Source organism: Perca flavescens, chromosome 6, assembly GCF_004354835.1.
Source record: "Perca flavescens isolate YP-PL-M2 chromosome 6, PFLA_1.0, whole genome shotgun sequence".
Classification (NCBI taxonomy): domain Eukaryota; kingdom Metazoa; phylum Chordata; class Actinopteri; order Perciformes; family Percidae; genus Perca; species Perca flavescens.
The window spans coordinates 31895130-31910907 of record NC_041336.1 but is presented as its reverse complement, the minus strand read 5'-3'; positions in this window follow the sequence as shown (position 1 = coordinate 31910907).

The window sequence follows — 15778 nt, the reverse complement described above, 5'->3', positions numbered from 1 at the left end:
TCTTTAACAATGTTCTGGTGTCAAAATATCCCAAATGATAAAAACAGCATAACTATATTTCTGCACACTGTGTATTTGCTATCAAATAAATCTGGTCCACAGAGCTGCAAACTTTAGCACAGCTGAGTGTATAATGCATGTACACACCACTGATAGAGCTGACAGCTCTCACCTGGAAATGTTTGAAACATATTGGGTGCTGTCATGATGCTGGGACTGAAGTTTTGGTCCTCATCTGTTTGAAGTATTACACATAGTGGCTTGGTCTAAAATTAGATTTACCTTGAGACCAAACGGTTATTTATAACATGAATTATTAGTGCAAGCAGCAGAACATTCAAGAATTGTTTCTACACACAGAGTGTGCTCTTTGCATACATCATTTTGGATACAATTGAACAATTATGCAATATTCATAATAACATAATCAAAGTCTGCTTTTATTGTAGAGGCACATTTTTATCAAAATAAATGAATCAGTCCGTTCAATCGTACGACCACAATTCGTGCACACTTTTTTTTACACTCAATTCAACTACTCATGAAAAACAAGAATGTCAGTTTGGTCAATCACTAGTTTTCTGAATGAAAATAAGAATACAAATCTGAACCAGGGTTTGCAAGCCAAAGTCAAATTAAAATCAGTCCACCAGCCCTTCAAAATTCCCTACAACTACAGTGATGACGTTTACATGCCCACTTATATCCCACTATTATTCCAAATATGACAATATTCCAAAGTTGATACAGGTCATGTAAACAGCATATTCCAAATAAGGCCATTTCCCCGAATACAGCATTTTCCGATTAAGACGTGGCATATGCCGGTATTTTAGAAGCATTCTTTTGTCATGCAAATTCGGAATAATCAGGATCTTTACCGCAGTTTGTGACTCTATTGCCCGTTTAGCTTATGGTCAACTCTGTGTGTTCCTATGGTTGTTGTACACAAACCACTTACAGTTTGCAAGGCAGGGGTAGAGATGCATGCCCAAAAGGAAAGTAGGAGAAACACATCTACTTTTAAACATTATGAAAAAGTTGGACATTAACAATTAAGTTTTTGGATATGCACAAACATCGCAACTGTGACCTTGTGAAGAAGGTGGTTGAAGGAATGAAAGAGGCAGGCTGTGTTTGCACGGTCCAACAGGGCTGCCACCGCTGGAACGCTGGAAAAATCCTATTTTGCACGGTTGCATGTAAATAGGAATATGAGTGGAATATTTATTTTCATTAACTATTTGAACAGCTTATTCGTAAAAATTGTCTTTTTCTGAATAATAATCTGAATATTTTGTGCATGTAAACACAGTCAGTGTGGAGGACCTTGTTTCCCTAGAATGTGCTTGCCTTCAGGCTGCAGTATGTATTATTCCAACTAAGCTTTTCCACTAAGCTATATCTAAGTTACTAAAACTGAACCATTACAAACCAATTCTTAAAAATAATAAAAATAAAAATAATTGGGATCATAGAATTTGTTGGCAGAACCATGCAGCATGGTAGGAAACCAAAAGATTACCATATTGACTAATTCAAGAAAAAGGACAGTTACAGAAGCTTGTTCGCAAACTCTGACCTCACTGTTACTCTCACTGGAATTGATTACTTATGTTTAGGAGTACGCTCTTCTTGTTGCAATTTTTTCATGCTTGAAACTGAATGCATGCAGTGCACCTGTCAGCTATTTTGTTTGTTGTTTTATTATTATTGTTTTCTTACAGCAGGTAACATTTCCTGCCTTTTTATTAATTTTTCCAATGAAAAGTTGAAACAATCTCAATAGGTGAAAATATAAATAACTTTTTAAAAAACATTAAGTCAGACAAATAATATTGTAATATGGAGTAATGAAGCTTCACAGGATCAGCTTAGTCTATTTATTTACATTCTCTTCTTCTTTCTGTGTCTCTCTTTTCCTTTTTCGCTTCCAACTTAGTTGACTGAGGGCGTTCCCTCTTTCAGTTAAACCAATCAGATCTTGCCACGACCTCTGGGAGCCAATCATCTTGTCAAACTTTTAAAAAACGGTTCTCTTCTCTCATTTTAAGGTTTTGATTGTTAGTCTCCACATCCTGATACATTGATTGTTGGTCTCGACATTCTAATGTATGCTGGCACACATCAGAGCAGAACAGGTGGTGTCTCACTGCGTTCAAAGCATTGTCCCAGCCACAACATCTCCCCCGCCCCCACCCCAGCTCCAGCAGAGTCTAGCTTGTTCCCATTCACCTCGGCCCTGCAGTCTCATCACAGAGATGGCTTCGTGGTTCAGTGAAGCCACTCCAAATAGTTTCCATGGTTCCTGCCCTCTCTAGCCCCCTTCTTTTTCTCCACTGTTGTCTTTTCTCCACCCTGTCTTGTGTGAGATGAGATTCACACCATGAGCAGAGGGACAACTCTGCACTTTATTGTGTTAACAAGCTACCCTGAGCTTTGAAAGAAGTCCCTAGATCAGTTTAACCAGAAATTGTAAAAAAAACAAAAAACGACTAAAAACACTATCTATTTATCTCTCTTGAGAAGAAGTGAGATGGATGCTTGAGAGAAGGTGGGAGGTAAGGATACACTATCTAGTGATTCAGGAAAAACTTTGCAATCCGGTCTCTAAACTTTTTATAGAACTCTATAGGGTATCTATCTAATCCTGGGGTTTTGCTATTTTGCCCAGCCAAAATGGCTTCAAGGACCTCTCCTATTTCAAAGTGTTGCTCAAGTGTGGATGCAACAGTTTGGTCAAGAGAAGGAGCTTCCATGTTGTTCAAAAAGGCCCTCATTGAGGAGGTGTCTGTAGGGAAGTCAGAGGTATAAAGTGAAATGAAATGGGAGACAAAAATATTGTTAATGTGTTTACGGTCTGAAATTAAGTTACCTTATTCATCTGTTACTTGCGGGATAAGACTGGATGCGGCCTGGCATTTTAGTTGGTGAGCAAGTAGACGACTAGACTTATCCCTATATTCATAACAGTTTACGCGGGTTTTCAATAAAAGTTGCTCCACATGTTTCGTAGTTAAGATGTTCAGTTTAGCTTGCAAATCCATATATATATATATATATATATATAACAACAGGGGCGTGATCAGAATTAACAATAGCTAAGTAGTCAACAGATTTAATTGAAGGAATGAATGCGCTGTCAATGAAGAAATAATCTATGTGAGAGAAGGAGCGGTAAACTGGGGAGAAAAAAGATTTTTTTTCAAATTTGGGTTACGAAGCCACCATGGATCTATGCAACCACTCTGCGCCATGAATGCCGACCATGCCCTTACCATGCCTGACAAAGAAGATCTGTCTAATGCAGGGTTGATAGCACAATTCAAGTCACCTCTCAAAATTTGTTTACGAGGATTCAGGTTTGGTAGCGATGATAGAAGTTTATTAACAAAATCAGTATCGTCCCAGTTTGGGGCATACACATTTACCAGATGAACTTTAGTTTGAAAACGACTACCGCAAATTATGACAAAGCGACCATAAGGGTCGGTTATGACCTCTATTGATGTAAACTGCACCTTCTTATTCATGAGAATGGCAACCCCTTTCGAACTACCATTATGTCTAGAGTGATAGACTTCGCTGATCCAAGCTTTCCGCAAACAGGTATGATCCTTTAGATGTAAATGTGTCTCTTGTAAAAACAAATTATCAGCATTGATAGATTTAAGGTGGGAGAAAACTCTGGATCGTTTGACTGGTCCATTCAATCCCGTAACATTCCACAAAACAAAACGTGTGAATTATAGTTCAAATTATCAGAAGTAGTCATAGGAGTATAATGGTATATGGTAATGTTTTAAAGCTGTAACAGAAATGTTTGAATAGTGTGTTAAAGAGACTTGAGAAAGGCGGTGAAGCATTAGTACAGTAAAAGCAAGAAGGGTCACAGGTTCTCTATGAAGCATTACATAAGGCTGAGCTAGATAAGACTGTGATAAAGGCTTGTGTCCTATGCTTCCCATTAACCCCATAAAAGCTGAAAGGAAGGGGGGAGAAAAGAGAAAAAAAAACAAAAAACAAAAACAACAACCATAACATGAACAATAATGCCATCCTAGATCTTCCTCTATTAAAGAATCTGAAGGGGATTGCAGGCTTAACCAATCTACAGACTATCTGATCTGACATTTAAGAAATAATAATAAAAAAAAACACTCACTGAAATGCCACTGGAGTGGCCCCCAAAGTCATATATAAAACAGAACCCCATACGTGAAATTTAAGTTTGATACCACTATTTAAGAGGAGGCCTCTTCCCCTTTCTCTCTCCCTCTTTCATCCCTTCAAAATAAAGGCCCATCATGACCAGATATACCATTGTAAGAAAGGGAGAGGGGGCATTACTCAAAACAAAGTATAAAAAGTAATGATGACTAAATAAAAGAAAGGGGAAAAAAATGGTCAAAGTTTTAAATCTATCGTGTAGCAAAACAATCTATGCTTGTAGGCTACAACTCCAAGGCTAAGTCAACAATGACAATAGGCAAACGATTCAATAAGAAAAAAATTAAGGACCAGAAAAAAACATTACATTGAGTATAGATAAACAATACAATATAATAGCAATATCTCCTCAAATGTTGGATATGTCATTTAGCCTATGCATGAACAAAGTATTCTTTAAAGGATCCTAGCATATATGATTTAGAAAGAAAAGATATAGAAATGAAATGATGGGCTGTGAAAGAGCAGCGTATTCAGGTTCAGACAGCCATCATCCATAAATGAGTCTCGGTCACGTTTGTAAAGTAAGAGAAGTGACAAAGTCCCTAGGTTACGTGATATGCTAGCAATGTCCAGTGTAATTTTAAATGTCTCTTTCTCATCACTCACAATTTAGGATGGGCTTGAATTACCTCAGACATGAGTAGATTCTGAAGCATCAGAGACTTCGAAGCCCCAATGCTCATGATAGAAGTCCATCGTTTTCCCGGGTGTCAGAAAGCAGCTCCGCGTTCTCAAATGACACTGGGAGACGAGCAGGATATACCATCCTGAACTTGATCTTCTTTGTATAAAGCAATGCCTTGACCTCCCTGAATGCTGCTTGCTTGCGTTCCATTTTCGTGAAAAAACACCCTGTGGCCCCAAAAGGTCATCTCCCGTTGACGTCTGTATGTGATGATGATCCGCTGCTTGTCTTGGTAGTTGGTTGGTAGTTGTGGAATGCAACTATAAAAACTCTTGGGTGTTGATTACCGCTCGCTTCTGATTTTCCAAGTCGCTGGGCTCGGGCGAGAATGAGGGGGGGGGTTGGGGGAATCGTTCCTAAAAACCTCTTTGAAAAAGATGGTCATAAAATCCACTGGGTTAGATCCCCCCACCCTCTCAGGAATCCCCACGATTCTTAAACTAAGCCTGCGAGAACGATTTTCTAGATAATCACCTTTCTCTTTCAACGAGGCATTTTCAGCCTGTATGGAAGCTAGCTTAGATTCAACCAGGGCAAGTCTCGGTTTGTTTTGTTCAAGAGAAGCTTCGATTCCACAGATCCGTTCCTCATGTGTCTCATATAAAGATTTTACTTGTTTTAGGGTCGAGTTGAGAGGCGATAAAGCAGTCTCAAGTTCCGTCTTCATAAAGGTGTAGATAGACTGAGTAAGCTCTGAAAGAAGCACTGACCGGAGTTTCTCAAGCTGCTCGGTTAGCTCCATGATTGGCGCTCAGTTAGCTTTGCTAGTCGCCGAGGTAGCAGATTATTTATCACTCTGTTTTCTGTCCCGGAGCTTGTTTGACATATTGAGATTGAACAGTTTATCAAAAATGACTTCAACTCACTGTGGTTATCAACCTTACCAAAATGGATGGGGTAAATACTTTTAAAAAAAATTAGACTTGGGAACCGCCTCACCATCCACTCATGCCATGTCCAACCCGGAAGCCTTCAACATGAACTTGTTTTGGGTGTTGTCTTTGTTTTCATCTTAATTTTTGACCTTCTCACTGTTTGTTTTCACTTCATCAAAGTTACTTTAAACATTTTGTCTAAAATGTCTTAATTTTGTTAATCTTTTATTGTTAAGCATTGGGTAGCACCTTGCCAAACAAAGCTAGCTAGCTAGCACTAGTTTTACCTCGTAATCGTCAATCTACCACCAATCTGCCAGTATTTTCCAAATATTAAATATCCAGAATAACTTCTGAATCCCAAATAACAAGATGGCAACAACCAAATGCCAAACTCAAGGCTTCAAACCAGGACCCAGAAAGTAGTGGCCAGCGGAGGTCTGTAGTGCGCAGAAGTTGAACGTTTTCTGGCTTCATGCACCACTGAGCAGCTCTCATAGGAATGAACGGGGCTCCACCTCCAATGCTGTATCCAAAACGTATTATGCATCCATGTTCAAAATGGTAGTCCACAAACCAATGGGTCACTGATAATACGTCCATAATTTTTAATCATGTGTGGTGAGACCATAGAAATTAAAATGGATAGAAAGGACATTCCCATTCAAATCAATGAAATACAATGGTCAGAGCTGCAACCATTTTTATATGTACCATTGCTATTGCATTGGACTAACTTCCTTATAAACGCCTGTATAAACCGACTTGCGGCAAATCGCGGAAGTGAGGTTCTGCATTACGGCCAAAACCAGCAGTGAAGTAGTAACATTAACAGGGAACAAGTCAAATTTAACAACCTAATGCTTCATCCACACACTCTTGTCACACCATAGGAAAGCGCATTACTATTGCCAGATGAGTGACAACTTTGTTTGGCTTGTTTTCTGCACCGGTGTGGATTGGGGCGGCATGGCAGAGTTAACAAGCTAGCCAGTTGTGGCTGGCTGGCTTGCTGGTTCCGCCGTGGTTTCATGCGTCGGCCCAGAAGCATGAAGAAGTGAAGTTATGTCTCTGAGTGCCAGTTGGACATGACACCAAAGATAATTTTGTTTGCGTATAAAGACTATATGGTCAACAAAAAATGGATGGCAATGGATGTTATGCTGAATGTTTTTTGTTATTAATTTTTTACTTTGATATTTCTTTATTAATTTTCCATATATACATTTTTTTAATATCATTTGAAATAATTGTTTTATATATACAGTCGGTTGTGTACATTTGAATATTGCATTGTGACTTGTTAAGGACTCAAAATACAAAGTTTATGACTTGGGACTTGTCTGTCTTGACTTGGGATTACAGTGCAAAGACTTGAGACTTACTTTTAACTTGTGACTTGGTCCCACCTCTGTAGTACCTAAACCGAATCTGGAAAAATACACCAACTCCTAGAGCAGCTCATATGACTATTGTACCTCAAAGAACAACTTTTCTTGGCTAATGTTTGATGAATAAAGTTAAGGCAGACAGATATTCCACTTGGAATGTGCACCACTCACTCCATATTCATTTACCCGAGAGCAGTGGTGCAGTAAGACAGGATATTACTTAATTATGTAGTTTCCTGTGAGTCACATCCTATAGCTCTATTATTTAATACCCCATACCATCTAAGAAGAATTATGGTCATCTACAGTACATGTGACTAGGAATCCACCGATGATCATTGCCTTACTTGTAACCAAACCTTAAGGTGGTAGATCAGAAAACACATAAATATATAATATATTTTCATGACAATCATGGGTTGTTTGGACAAACACACTACTTTATGTTTAAGTACGAGGATCCTAGAGATGACATTGTGATAACATTGTAACAATACTATTGGTTATTTTACGGTCCACACTTTTTTCATCAATTTGGCATGGGCAGATGGCTCTTAATATTACAATACACGTGAGCTTCAGCTGCTGTTGCTGTTAGGAAAGAAGCCAGTGAGAGGCGCAAATCATCCCAAATTAAACCAGAATCTAAGAAATATTAATTTCAGCTGTAGCTTGTATTATTATTATTATTTTTTTAAGTGTACACTTTTTTTTTTACCCCATCATGGGCAGTGTAGTTGCAATAGGTTATTTAGGTAAATTGTTTGAGCTATTAGGAATTGTCAAAAATAATATTAAATAATAACTTACTTTCTCAGAACATTTAGCACCAAAACAAGCGAGCAGCACGCAAACATAAAATATAGCATTAAAACATCAACATTTCAGAACAAATAAGACAAGATTTAGTTTTAAAAAAAGACAGTTTATTTCTAAATCTGCAGATATCAAGCCTTAAGTAAAACCATGTGTGATTCACAGTACTGATAAAATAAACTTTATTTGTATAGCACTAACAACTTACTAATAATATACACACTCAAGATAAAAACAACAAAAACACAGAAAATAAGACCTGATTAAACAGTGTGTAATAAAAAATACAAGTGATAAAAGAGACTAAAACTAGACAAACAAGGGATTTACTGTAAAATTCTGTAAAAGTAAGTTTTGAGAAGTGATTTAAAAGAATGCACAGAGTTTGCTAACTTAAGTTCCTCAGGTAGGGGGTTCTTTAGGACAGGGGTTCCACAGCTGCGGGGCTCTCACGGAAAATGCCTGGTTTCTTCTGGTAACAAGGCAAGCTGTTGCCAAGATGGGAGTGATACTGTATGTGATTATCTTGTCTCTTTGAATTTGTTAAAAATCACCCCAAATTGGGGCAGAGTGCTTGACATTAGAGGACAGGTTCCCAAGATTTTGGGGCTGAATAAAAGCACTACAGATTTTTTAATCATTGAGCTGGAGGGAGTTTTGTGACATCCAACATTTGATGACATGAGAAAAGTTGTCTTGTTTTGCTAGCAGTCAGCAGAACATAAAGTTGTGTGTCGTCTGCATTACAGTGGGAATTAATATTATATTTACAAATGATCTGATCTGATGGAAGCATGTAAATAGATCTATAATAAAGGACCAAGAATTGACCATTGGGGAACACCACATGAGAGCGGGGCTAAGGATGAGGAGAATTCACCCATTGCAACAGAGAAAGATATGTTAGAGAGAAAGAATAAAATAAAAAAAGCCAGGCAAGAGCATTGTCTTTAATACCAACACAGTTTTCAAGGCGATTTATGAAGATGTCGTGGTTGACTGTATCAAAGGCGGAACTCAAATCAAGCAGAATAAAAACTGAAGAAGCCCCAGAGTTGGTATTAAGGACACTGCTCTTGCCTGATTTCACTCTTACCTCTGTAACAGTTATTTTCTGTTGCAATGGATTATTTCAAAAGAAAGTCCACTCTTGTCTAGTAAAAAATCAACCAGTTGTTCCTAGCGTTTACTTCAAGTACCTTAACAATGCTATGTTAATCTTACCTTATCTTTGTCCAAAAATTAGGAAAAATTCCATCACTGTATATGTGCAATAACAGAGGTCTCTTAACAGCAACCCCGGGCATTGTACAGAGAGATCAGTTTGGATCTGTGTGCTGATTTTATTAATAAGATGACATCATAGGTCATAGGCCACACTCGACCAATGGTAGTTGAAAACTGGGTCCATGGGTGAGGCTTCATACAGGTGTGAAAATGTGAAGGGTCCTGGGAAACTGAGTTCAAAGGCTCATTTTGAGTGGGCTAAGGCCATACATGGGCACATGTAACACCATTTTAAGCTTGGTGAGAAGATATTTCCAACCAAATTGTATGAGGTGCCATCTGGGACATTATTCACAATTACCTCAAACACATACAAGGGAAATGCTCTCACACACTAGTGAAAAATTATATTCTCACATACTATACTGAAACCTCATGCACAGACAACTGAATTTCTCATAAAACTACTGAATGCTTATAAACACTACTGAAACGCTCTCATAAATGCTACTAAAACGCTCTCATAAACGCTACTCAAAAATGCTCTCATAAACACTACTAAAACGCTCTTATAAACGCTACTGAAATGCTCTCATGCGCAACACTGAGGCCCTCTCATGCACAACACTGAAACGCTCTCATAAACGCTACTGAAACCCTCTCACGTGCAATACTGAATTGCTCTCATATACACAACTGAAACGGGAATTCACTTTCAATAGTGTATATGACAACATTTCAGTATAGCACGTGAGTAATATGACTCTGCCAGATGGATTGCTTCACATTTGCTCGGCATATCCATCTGGGAACTTTCCGTTGGAGAACTTTTGGGAAGGGGCAAAAATACTGGTTAGCTGATTGGATAAACCATCTGTCTATCACCACCTATGTTGGTGATAGACAGACCTATCAGATCAAACTCTTGCCGAAACCAGTCGGGAGAAGAGCAAAAACATCTTTTCCTTTGAGAAAAGCCTCTGTTTTTTGCTCTTCTCTCAATGAAGGAATACTTTCTAATTTGGATAAAACTTGCACGATAGCTACGCTCATCTCATCCGTGGAAGCTGCCATGTTGTTTAGACTGAACAGTCACTTCTCATTGCGTCACACCTAAACCTGCCAAAACCAACGCTGATTGGTCGGTCATTTGGTGAACGGCTCCAAATTTTCTCTATCTCAAGATGCCAGACTGATCTGCAAGTGGAAAACTGGAGCTCGCGAGATCAGGATGGTCTCACGAGGCTAGCACGTGAGTGTGTTTCAGTAGTGTTTATGAAAGCGTTTCAGTGGTGTTTATGAGCGCATTTCAGTTGTGTTTATGAGCCCATTTCAGTATTGCATTTGATAGGATTTCAGTTGAACAGGAAGGTGTTTCGGTGAAACTATAAGTTGGTTGGAAAAAAATCTGGGTCCAGGATTCAAATCTGGTTCTCCTGCATGAAAGTCGCATTAAGACGCATTAAGCTATTGAAATGTTGTAGGTTGCAGGTGATCTTGCAATTTATGTATCTAAACAGGCCCTGTCTTTCTTAATTAATGAGTCATTGGCTTATTAGTTCCGAAAATAGGGAGCTCTGTTTTTCTGAATTAAGGATGAATTCAGAAACAAGCAAAACTGTTTCTTGTGTAGCTATATTACCTCAAAAACTTGAAATCGTTAGAAAACACTGTGGAATACTTGGTTGCACTTTTGCAGTCATTCGTTAGAAACAGTAAATCAAGAATTGGTCACAGCAAATTGAACAGTTTAGCATGGCTGTGAAAAGGAATGCGCGCTGCTCGTGTTTAATACATCCAGACAGTTGTGACACTAATGTATTCAGTCGGAAGGATGGCTGCCTAACACAAGCAAGTGTTACTTTAGCATCCACTCCAGTTCTTCTTCTTCTTTAGGGTTTTATGACTACTGGAATTACCTGTCAGCTATTATTTTCTCCTCTTCACACTGACTGCAGTCCCCAGTATTACACAGTCAGGGAACTGTTCAATTTGCTGTGACCAATTCTTGATTTACTGTTTCTAACAAACGACGGCAAAAGTGCAACCAAGTATTCCACAATGTTTTCTAACGATTTCAAGTTTTTGAGGTAATATAGCCACTTAAGAAACAGTTTTGCTTGTTTCTGAATTCATCCTAAATTCAGAAAAACAGAGCTCCCTATTTGCTCTTTGAAATGCTCTCATAAACACCACTGAAACGCTTTCATAAACACTACTGAAAAACACTCACATGCTATACTGAAACATTCTCAGATACACTATTGAAAGTGAATTCCCATTTCAGTTGTGTATATGAGAGTGATTCAGTATTGCGCGTGAGAGGGTTTCAATAGCGTTTATGAGAGGGTTTCAGTGTTGTGCATGAGAGCGTTTCAGTGTTGCGCGTGAGAGTTTCAGTAGCATTTATAAGACTGTTTCAGAAGTGTTTATGAAAGCAAATCAGTAGCGTTTATGAAAGCGTTTCAGTAGCATTTATGAGAGCGTTTCAGTAGTGTTTATAAGCAATTCAGTAGTTTTATGAGCAATTCAGTTGTCTGTGCATGAGGTTTCAGTATAGTATGTGAGAGTATAATTTTTCACTAGTGTGTGAGAGCATTTCACTTGTATGTGTTTGAGGTAATTGTGAATAATGTCCCAGATGGCACCTCATACAATTTGGTTGGAAATATCTTATCAGACTTTTCAATGTTGCGCATGAGAGTGTTTCAGTAGCGTTTATGAGAGCGTTTCCATAGCGTTTATACAAGTGTTTCAGTAGTGCTTATAAGTAATTCAGTTGTGTGTGTGTGAAGTTTCAGTATAGTATGTGAGAGTATAATTTTTCACTAGTGTGTATGAAAGCATTTCACTAGTGTGAGAGCATTTCACTTGTATGTGTGTGAGGTAATTGTGAATAATGTCCCAGATGGCCCCTCATACTTTGCACCCTGGCAGTCATAGTTTACTTCTCTACTTCTGTTCACAGACTTTGACCTTTGACTTTGTATCAAAAATATTTTCCAATGCAGGCATTTTCCTTTTTCTTATTTAAATGTATGAGTTGTGTCAAAGTTAGCATTTTAAGAGGGCAAATTAAAATGAATTTACTTAGAACAATATGCATGCATTGACATACATGCATTAACATACATGAATTTAAATAAGTGATTTTCCAACCAGGGTTTAATCAGGCCTTGTATAGCGTACAACCTAAGGCCTCTGAAGAAATCAAACATAAACTTTGTCCTTGTGCACGCACCACTTAATTTTCTTGCGTCTGAAAGTAATGAAGATTAACCAGCATGTGACTCTTTGCATACAACTCTGTTAAATGTCACTTGAAGTTAATGAATGAACAAACCGTGTGAGTCATGTGTAGGCTGTAGATTTTATACTGTATGTGTTGCTAGGCGAGCTACAACTCCTTGACCTGTATGAGGGAACATGCCATTCTTCCCTCACTGTGGGTTTCAGGCAGTTATCAAGATCCTTCTCCAGACTTTTATCACAAATAGTCTGCTCTTTACTTTGTTGCGTCTCTGAAATGTCTGATACTGTGCCAACTTGTACAAGAGGCAGTGCTCTGTATCCCCAGACGGTCTAGGATAGTAAAGTAATAAAATAAGTAATAAGTTATTGTATAACAAGTTATGCTTTAAGCTTATATCAATCATCTCCATGACAGCGTCTAGACCAGCTGCTTTAACCCAAATGCCGCCTTACCCAAACTCTACAGGCGTGAGAATCAGGTCTGCACTGTTCGGGAGATCCTTGCCCCCCCCCCCCACTCCAACACCCTTCTTCTAATGTAATTCTAAAGGCTCAGGCTGAGGCACATAGGACTTCTCACATGCTGTCTACCAAAATATTTAGTCTGGATCTAACTTGCAGGGGAGTCACAGTGATAATATGTGCACAAGAAGAGGTCGGAAGACCCATCACACCATATTCATGCAGTAGGACGGGAGGGAAGCGAGGGAGGACAGCGAGGAAAGAGCATGAGGGGTGAAAGATGTGAGAAAGTCCCTCTCTGATGTGATGTAACTTAATCTGGAAGGATGAGGAGGACACCAACACGCCAGTTTTCAGAGCTTTAGGCTTTAATTGAAGAATAACAAGCGAGTGTGTCTGCCGCCATCCTCCCTGTAGTTTCTGCTGATGCCACCAAAGCCCAGTGGGTTTTCCATGAGGCACAAAACTTAATGAGCTTTCTTCCTGTTTCATCAGTGTTAACACCTAAACTTAATACTCCCAGGTTTTCACATTTCAGGTATTCATGTGTTTCTGGAATCCTTTCCCGCTGCCCTGCTCCATCATAGTATTCACAGTTCTTTTTTAAGAAGATGGGCTTTTTTCCATAGGACATCTAAAGTCAGGAAAGGGGGAGAGGGGGGTGACATGCACAGGGTACCCCCAGGATTCTTAAAGTTAAATTTAAGACTTTATAAGACCTTTTTAATACCACCTACGATGAAATTTAATGGCAACTTCACAGCCGTATAATGAAAAATTTGTGTGGCTTTTAGGTCTGAGAAAAGAATTATTTACCAGGTAATGTTACCTGAATTTAATAAAACCTTTTTAATTCACAATAACTTTGTAAGGTGTTTTTGTACTTTAATAACAAAAGATAAAGTATTTGTTGCATGAAAAGCTCTTTTGCTATGAAACTAAAAATACAAAATAAATAGGATAATAAAATATAAAACGTGTGCATTATGAGGTGTTACAATTAGTTCCACATGTGATCGGCACATCTGGGTGATGCCGTCAAATGTGCGTTAGCACGTTGGCTGAATTTCAAACATACCCTACGAAGGTGGAGCAACGCAGACACTGTCGTCATCTTATATATCTCCGTTTCTAGCTGAATATGAACCTGCAGGCGGGTCTTCCAGCTCCGCCATTTCATTAGCGCTAGACTGACTCGCACGCTTATCAGCTTGTTATGCTAACATCTATGGCCAGACCTTCAGACACTTGCCCATTCTTACTAGACGAGCTAACGTTAGCTTGTTAGTTGCACGGCACGATTTGTTTTCTTTCCTGACAACTGATAGATTCACGCCCGAGCATGGATGTTTAGGCCAGAGCTTGCTCACCATGTGCATGGATTTCTAATAAAACACCACGTTGTGTCGTAATTAGTATTCCCCCAAAGGCAGATTCTGGCACAGTGGGGCATATCATGGTCGGGGGGCTGGGAAGTTTTAAGCATCAACGACTTCATTTCCTGCATTCCGATACACTTTAATGCACCAATTTGGTAAAAAAAATACCTTTATTCAGCCTATAGATGTTAAGAAAAAAGCACGGATGACAATTCAAAATGTATCAAAAATATAATGGAAAGTAGCCTATGTTGTTACGTGTCATTGGGCATTTTTAAGTGGGTATATAGAAATCCTGGAGCTTACTATCATGTAGACTACACCACTGGAAGTGATATTGATAGGCTAAGCGTTGTGATTTACGTAAAACAGTGTCTGCTTTTTTTGCCAGCTTTCCTTTCTGCATTTTTCCTGTAAAACCCTGTTTGTGTTCTTCATATTTATGTAGAATTATAGTTTGCTCTTCCTGTTTAAAATATGCAGCTCTGGTAGATGTTTGTGATTGGTCGTGGTGCGCAAACACCGCCTCTTTTATGTGAACGCGTACGCAGTTGGATTGGGAAACCCCGAGTTGACTGAACTAGTTGTTAACCATCGTGACACCGGTTATGCAGGACCGCGGTTGTTAGGGTTAGTGAAGCCGGATAACTGAAAGAAATCCAGGGCATGTTGATCTTGATTCGTAGTACAGGGCGTAGCAATCGCTCCAAAGTTTAACAACCTCCTCAAGATTAACTTTGAAACACTACTTGAAACACTATGACCTAAATCGCTGGTCATTACTGCCCTTATCGTTAGCTGGTAGAATAAATTCAGTGAAAATTAATGTCCTCTCTAAATTTCTCTATCTCTTTCCGTGTATTCCACTGTTTATTCCTAAATCTTTCTTCCACCGCTTAGACATGGCAATATCACAGTTCATTTGGAACAAAAAGGTCCCAAGGCTAAGCAAGACAGTCGTGTAAAAGTCTAAAAAAGATGGAGGGATGGCTTTACCCAACTTCTGATTTTATTAGCCGCCATGATGTAGCCTATAGCCTGGTGATATTGATCCTTGACCTTATCCTTTACACACTTGTTTTTGACCTAAGACCATAACCTGTATAGGTTATAGTTTAGCTCAGGGGTCACCAACCTTTTCTAAACTGAGAGCTACTTCATGGGTATTGAGTCATACGAAGGGCTACCAGTTTGATACACTCTTCTGAAATAACAAATGTGCTCAGTTTGCCTTTAGTTATTTATGATTATTAATGATTGATAGTTATATATGATTATTAATAGTTATATATGGTTATTAATGATTAATGACGCTCATCTGTGTGAAGACACTGATCACGTTAATGATTTCTCACAATTATCAACAATGACTTAACAAGGTGGGAACAGATAATATCAATATTTAGTTTTCATTTTTAGAACAGGCCTAAGGGCTCCTCATGTGGTCCTTGGGGGCTA